Source organism: Schistocerca piceifrons, chromosome 1 (genome assembly GCF_021461385.2).
Source record: "Schistocerca piceifrons isolate TAMUIC-IGC-003096 chromosome 1, iqSchPice1.1, whole genome shotgun sequence".
NCBI classification, from domain to species: domain Eukaryota; kingdom Metazoa; phylum Arthropoda; class Insecta; order Orthoptera; family Acrididae; genus Schistocerca; species Schistocerca piceifrons.
The window spans coordinates 498,328,267-498,335,527 of NC_060138.1; the positions used below are offsets into that span (position 1 = coordinate 498,328,267).

At 42.7% G+C, this 7,261-nt stretch overlaps 1 pseudogene; it reads right to left on the reverse strand.

Annotated features, from left to right (window-relative positions):
• Positions 1-6,664: 6,664 nt before the first annotated feature.
• LOC124722382 lies at positions 6,665-6,782 on the reverse strand (annotated as a pseudogene).
• Positions 6,783-7,261: the final 479 nt, after the last annotated feature.

Consider the following 7,261-nt stretch of genomic DNA (forward strand, 5'->3'; position numbering starts at 1 on the left):
TTTTTGTAAAAACGCCGATTTTGGCCAAAATATTGCTCTTATCAAGTCGCGACTTGTAACTTTTAATTGTGACATACATTTGCGTATTCTGAACAGTTTTTAGCAGTGTAGTCACATTATTCTGCGCCACTTTGTTTAAGATCGTATATTTTGCTTCGCATTTTCATTTGATCATTCTGAGACCTTACCATGTTAACATTAATATACTGAACCATACAATGACGAAGTTTGGAAAAGTTATTTTAATTTTTAATTTCACTCTTAGATTATAGTCCAATCCTTTGTATACTAAGCATAGGCGCGTTATGATGACGTGGCGCTGGTGGTAGTGAACCGGAGTAAGCTCCGGCACACTCGCTCGGCTCTGTACTTCTCACTATGATAAAGCGCTTGTTTCGCCTCAAGTTGGATGCATTGAGTTATAATTTTTTCATACAAATACGTCATGCACCTTTACGATGGAGTTTAGGAGTTTTCCCTCATAATTCTTCTGACTGTAACTGCTTAATAAAGAAATCATTCGCGTTTAAAGAAATCCGTCTTCCTGCGTGAATTACCAGGGTATCTGCAGTTTACGAGTAATACAAACAGAATAGTTTCGCACATTATTATGCCTTAAGCTACATTTCATGTTGTATGGTACGTGGTCTTGTGGTACCAACATGAGAAACCCACGACAGCTAGACATCTTATAGACAGTTAACTGCAGAGGTATGGTGAACAATGCAATTACGAACAGAGCTAATGAAACCAGAAACGTTACATGGTGTTTGGGCGTTACTAACTTAAAATTCCACTCAGGCCGTCCTAATTCAAGATTTTTATGATTTCTCTTAATCACCTCAAAGCAAATCTGGTAAGTTTCCTCAGTTCCTCAAAGAACCCACGGCCGATTTCATCAATCAGCTTCATCGCATCCAATCTAGTGTTTGTCTCCAATGACCACGACGTCGGCTAAGTACTAGTTATCTAAAATCCTTTCGTTGTTATCTCTCTTAATACAATGAAGAGCCAAAGAAACTGGTACACCTGCCTAATATCGTGTAGCGCCTCCGCGACCACGCAGAAGTGCCGCAACACGACGTGACATGGACTTGACTAATGTCTGAGGTAGCGCTGGAGAGAGCTGATACCATCAATCCTGCAGGGCTGTCCTTAAATCCGTAAGAGTACGAGAGGGCGGAGATCTCTTCTGAAAAGCACGTTGCCAGGCATCCCATATATGCTCAATAATGTTCATGTCTGGGGACTCTGGTGACCAACTGTAGTGTTTAAACTCAGAAGAGTGTTTCTGGAGCCATTCTGTAGCAATTCTGGACGTGTGGGGTGTTACATTGTCCTGGTGGAATTGCCCAAGTCCGTCGGAATGCACAGTGGTCATGAATGGATGCAGGTGATCAGAGAGGATGCTTACGCACGTGTCACCTATCAGAATAATATTTAGACGTATCAGGGGGTCCCATATGATTCCAACTGCACACGCCCCACGCCATTGCAGAGCCTCCACCAGTGTGAACAGTCTCCTGCTGACGTGCAGGGTCCATGGATTCATGAGGTTGTATCCTTACCCGTACACGTACATCTGCTCGATACAATTTGAAGCGAGACTCGTCCGACCAGGCAACATGTTTCCAGTCATCAAGGCGTTGCCTACCGCAGCGCCATATTCTGCCTGTTTACATATCTGTATATTTGAATACGCATGCCTATACCAGTTTATATGGCGCTTTAGTGTATATTCCTCTTTGATCAAACGGAGTCTGACACAAGAAACCATGATCATACGTTTCACCATACATCACATGGGTACATACGTTAGTTCATCTTTTTCCCAAAACTAAGAATAGTTCTGTCTCCGTGTTTCTTGATTTTCTTACACTGTTTTCCTTCGGGGTCATATCATTCTGGTTAGCTGCTCTGATTTGTAAAAGTGGCATTTGCGGCTGGATTACAATGTAAATTTTACGTAATACGTAAAATGGAATTTTAATTATTAAGTCTACAACTTTGCTTTCGCCCATTTTGCAATAGACGGCAGTAGCGGCAAGTGGGATTCGGGTGGTTGGTCATAGATGTAATATAATAAACTTAGGCATCTGTAAACATAATTCCATAAAATTATTAGTCGATTTGTGATTGCGCCATAATGTTATTCTCGATTAAGTACGTCAACTTCGTACCCATTTCTCGCCATTTGATGGAAGTTTTAATTTTCTGCTTTAAAATGAAGAAATCTGAGGCTGTGTCTCTTAAAATGCTGGATAAGACCAATGGTGAGGCAACTATTAGTGGAAAAATGTGCAGAGAATATTTTCAACGCCTTAAGAACGGTGATTTTGATGTCGAGGACCGGCATGGCGGTGGAAGACAGAAAGTTTTCGTAGCTACTGAAACAGACGAAGACAGTCACAGGACAGCTTTATCGAAAGCAAAATCCGTCAAAATTATCATGGAAACATTGAAATGAGAAGTCCTATCCTTCCCGCTGTATTCTCCATACGCTGCTCTCTCTCTGACTACCACCTTTTTCGATCAGTGGCATACAGTCTGGCTGACCAGCACTTTCGATCATATGAACAAGTGCAAAATTGATTCGATTCATGGGTCCCCACAAAAGCCGTCCAGTTCTTCCGCCACGAGATTCGTATGCTATCCGAAAGATGGGAGAATGTAGTGGCCAGCGATGGTCAATACCATGAATCATAATTTTTTGTAAGTTTTTCATAATAAAGCCCCGAACTTCGAGGAAAAACGGCGGAAGCAAAGTTGTAGACCTAGTATTATTTTTCATGAATAAGGAGCCAGAATAGGTTAAATGCGTAATACGTGATGCAGAAGATAATGTTGCTTTTTATTTATCGGAGATCCCATCCATACTTCTCACGTAATACCTCGCCTGTTTAAGGTGCTATTGAAGTGGAGGGATTAATAACCTATCGAAAATGACTATCAGCCCAAAACTGTTAGTAATCTACGTTAAGAATCACAGAGGTTTAATAATGTTTCCCCACAGAAAATACTGTGTGAGTAGGAACTATTCTGCAAGGTGCAGATGTTTACGTGTATTTATTTCACTGTACTACACGACGCTACAGAAACACAATTCGTTAGTTACGCCGTTTCATTTATAGTCTGCAAACTAGGAGCGTCGCAAATTAAAGAGATTATTTATTGTAATAGAATTAACTGAAGTTACATATAATTTATGAGCCTTATTAACATTTTAACTGATTTATTGTTGATATGACGGACTGTAAAACTTTTTTTCTGTGCTATCGAAGGAGATTCTGCAGTGAATGCAAATAAGAAAATGGTTCAAATGGCTCTGAGCACTATGGGACTTAACAACTGTGGTCATCAGTCCCCTAGAACTTAGAACTACTTAAACCTAACTAACCTAAGGACATCACACACATCCATGCCCGAGGCAGGATTCGAACCTGCGACCGTAGCAGTCGCGCGGTTCCGAACTGCGCGCCTAGAACCGCCAGAACACCGCGGCCGGCAATGCAAATAAGAAAGAATTCTATTTCATAAATATAATTATAAAAGCTGCGGAATAGTTACATTTTTCTTGACAAGGGACTATCTTAAGGCTGTACTTATTATCTCAAAAAATAGATACATACTTATTTTTTGTTTGTTTTCAACTACATGCCTGCTGCACTGGTACACATTGAATTTCATACACCATTGTAGCGTAATATGCCACTGGAGGAGACAAAATAATACTAGACAGCCCATTGATAATGTGGGGTATCGTTGGGGTAATTCATTTTCTGCATTTGGAGAGGAAAAGCTGCGAAAACGGACGCTGAGCTTGTGGAATAATATGGTATCAATGGACTATCGTGTGACACAGTGGTCAGGAGACGCAAGCACTCTCAGTGCAGTGAAAAACTTCTGAATGACTAAGAACAAATTAGCAGACCATCCTCCGGTGAAGAGCCAAGAATCGTGCGAGAAGAGAAGGCCCAGGTGTTGGAAGCCCGGTGTACCACAACCAAGGTGACGGAGAAAGGATGGGATTATGCTGGCATTTCGCTCCTTGCTGCTCGCTGGCATGGCCCTGCGATGATGGATCAAACCCGCTGCGTCTTGAAGGTCCATTTAACCTGCACCACCTCTGCTCGCCCCACTGCTCGCTACGATCCTCGCCAGGTGATGATATTAAGCTGGTTTGTATTTCGCGCTGCGACTATCGCCGTATATCCTGAAACTCTGGCTGTGATTGGCTACTTCAAGATCACTTAAGCAGTGCCGAAGTTGACGCTGCTAGCACTCTGCTCAATAGGTAAACACCTGAAGGGTAGTTGTTCCCGGAGGGCAGCGAGCAACGAGGCTGCAGCGTAAATGCACCGATATTACCGGCTGGGAGTGAGGTGCGATGTGCCAGCAGCGAGCAACGAGGTGCCTTTAGGGATGGAAAACCATTACCAGTATTTTAGTTCTAAATAACAGGTATTTTTCGGTATTTGTCTTTTCTCGGTTGTAACAGGTGTGTATTTTTTACTAATAACTGAGTAATAAAACGAAATATTAATTAGCAATGCAGTGCTAAAATTCTTCGTTTTTAAATAAACATTTCTTTAAAAAACAATAATTTTTATTTGTAAAATTTCCATTGGTTTGAAATATTGCGTTATTATATAAAATGAATAAAGCCCCCACCTGGTTTACACAGTAGTTTCTCACTGTCGTCGCTGGACATCCATTACACTGCAGGATGGCACCAGCCGAAGTCTGGAAATGTTTTTACGAGCCGGCCGTTTTGACCGAGCTGTTCTAGGCGCTTCAGTCCGGAACCGCGCTGCTGCTACGGTCGCAGGTTCGAATCCTGCCTCGGGTATGGATGTGTGTGATGTCCTTCGGTTAGTTAGGTTTAAGTAGTTCTAAGTCTAGGGGACTGATGACCTCCGATGTTAAGTCCCATAGTGTTTAGAGCCATTTGCACCATTTTTGTTTTTACGAAGTGACGTAACCATGAAATACAACGCTTGATATCGTTAAAAGATTAAATATTTGTTTGCTATTTCCATGAAATAATGAATGAGCAAGGAAATTATATAAATTAAGAACTTAACAACAATTCACTCGTAGTATACAACAAAAGTAGAAAGTAGCTGATCTGCTACCTGTATCTACATAATATGCCATGAACTGCTCATAGCCCTTCTAAACGGACAAACTATCACGAAAAACAGAATTCTTCCACCTCAGTTTTCACCCTTCAGCACTGACTATTCATAATGGCCAGATAGCAGTATGATCCCCGATTACAGCATGATTTTTGAGCAAAGTTTCAAAAAGTTAGAATCAATAGGAGAATAAAGGTGTTGTTTTTGTAGCATTGAACCATTTATCTATTTTCGAGAACAGCAGTGAACGGTTAATGGACTAAGTTTCTTTTATTGCCTATTTAATTTAATACTTTGATTGTATGTACCTTGAAACACAGGGTGTCAATATTTTTCAACCTTTGTTCAATTCCTGCGTTTATTACAAAAAAATAATAGGAATAAAAAACCTGGTTTTAACACTCCGTTTCAACTGACGTGAAAAAAAATAAAAACGATATAGCCGAAAACCGACTGTTTCAGCGATAACCGCCATCCCTTGGTGCAAGGCGCGAGGATGCAGCATAAATGTACCCTGACACATGTATCAGTATTCAGCATTTCGTACGACATTCTGACCATGGCAAATGATGCCGCCCGCTGGCTTCCGCGAGTGCTCACAGCCATTCAGGAAGTCCATGCAACCGAGGCGGCAGCGGTATCAGGACAATCCAAATGACTTCTTTAGCCGCTTTGTAGCCGTGGACGAGAGGTAGGCGTACAATGATGAAGGATTCTGAGATGAAGGAGCAAAACAAACAGTGGAAACATGTGGATTTACCACTGCCGTAAAAGGGGAAGTCTCAAGTATCAATGGGCAAGGCGATGCTGAGGGTTTTTGTGGGACTGCCGTGTTGTGGTGCTAACAGATTATGCTCGTAAGCAACAAATCGTCTCAAGAGCACGATATCTCCTGACGAAGTTACAGGTGGTTACAAACCTGCCCAAGACGGTGTTTTTGTTCCATGACAACGTCCAGGCCGGCCACTGTGACCGAGCGGTTCTAGGCGCCTCGAATCCTGCCTCGGGCATGGATGTGTGTGATGTCCTTAGATTTAAGTAGTTTTAAGTCTAAGAGACTGATGACTTCAGATGCTTAGAGCCATTTGAACCATTTGAACAACGTCCAGCTCATTCTGTCACAGGACGCAGTCACACCTGCTGCCTCTTTCGGGGAAGAATTTTTTTTGCACCTCCCGTGCTCTCCTGACATGGCACCCAATGACGTCTTCTTCTTTCCTTGGATGAAGGAACCATTGGGTGACAGGCATTTCTATAATGACGACGAGAAGATTTTTGAAGTGGAACATTCCCTGAACTGTTAAAAACTAAACTAAACTCCGCCCGGAACAGGCCATGAAGACTCAACTGCACCGACCGACCGCCGTGTCATCCTCAGCCCACAGGTGTTACTGGATGCAGATATGGAGGGCCATGTGGTCAGCACACCGCTCTCCCGGCAGTATGTCAGTTTACGAGACCGGAGCCACTACTTCTCAATCAAGCAGTTCCTCAGTTTGCCTCACAAGGGCTGAGTGCACGCCGCTGGCCAACAGCACTTGGCAGACCGGATGGTCACCCACCCAAGTGCTAGTCCAGCCCGATAGCGCTTAACTTCGGTGATCTGACGGGAACCGGTATTACCACTGCGGCATGGCCGTTGACATCTCAAGTGAATGTAAGAAATATATTTCCAAACAAGAGACACAGCATATACCGTCGACAGTTCTTAACGGGGACTGGTGTTACCACTGCGGCAAGGCCATTGGCCTGAAGAGCTAAAGAGCAAAATTTTACAACCAAAATCTTCAATCAGTCATTGCAAAAAACTGTCGCACGAAAGAACAAACACCATTACCAGGCCTCATGGTCACAGTTTGATTATTCCGGAACCATAATTAAAACTTTATTACTGCCCCTCGTGTAGATTTTTCCGAACTACCTACATTTCATTGCTGCCAATGTGTGGGCATTAAAGCAGGCAAATAGAGTTTGCTCACTCTGAATGTGCACACAAACAATTCCCGTCACTATGGTCTGACCGGCAGGCTTACGAGTCTTCGTATGGGCATTATCCGTTATGCTCCTCAGACTTGAGCAAAAAAATGGTTCAAATGGCTCTGAGCACTATGGGACTTAACATC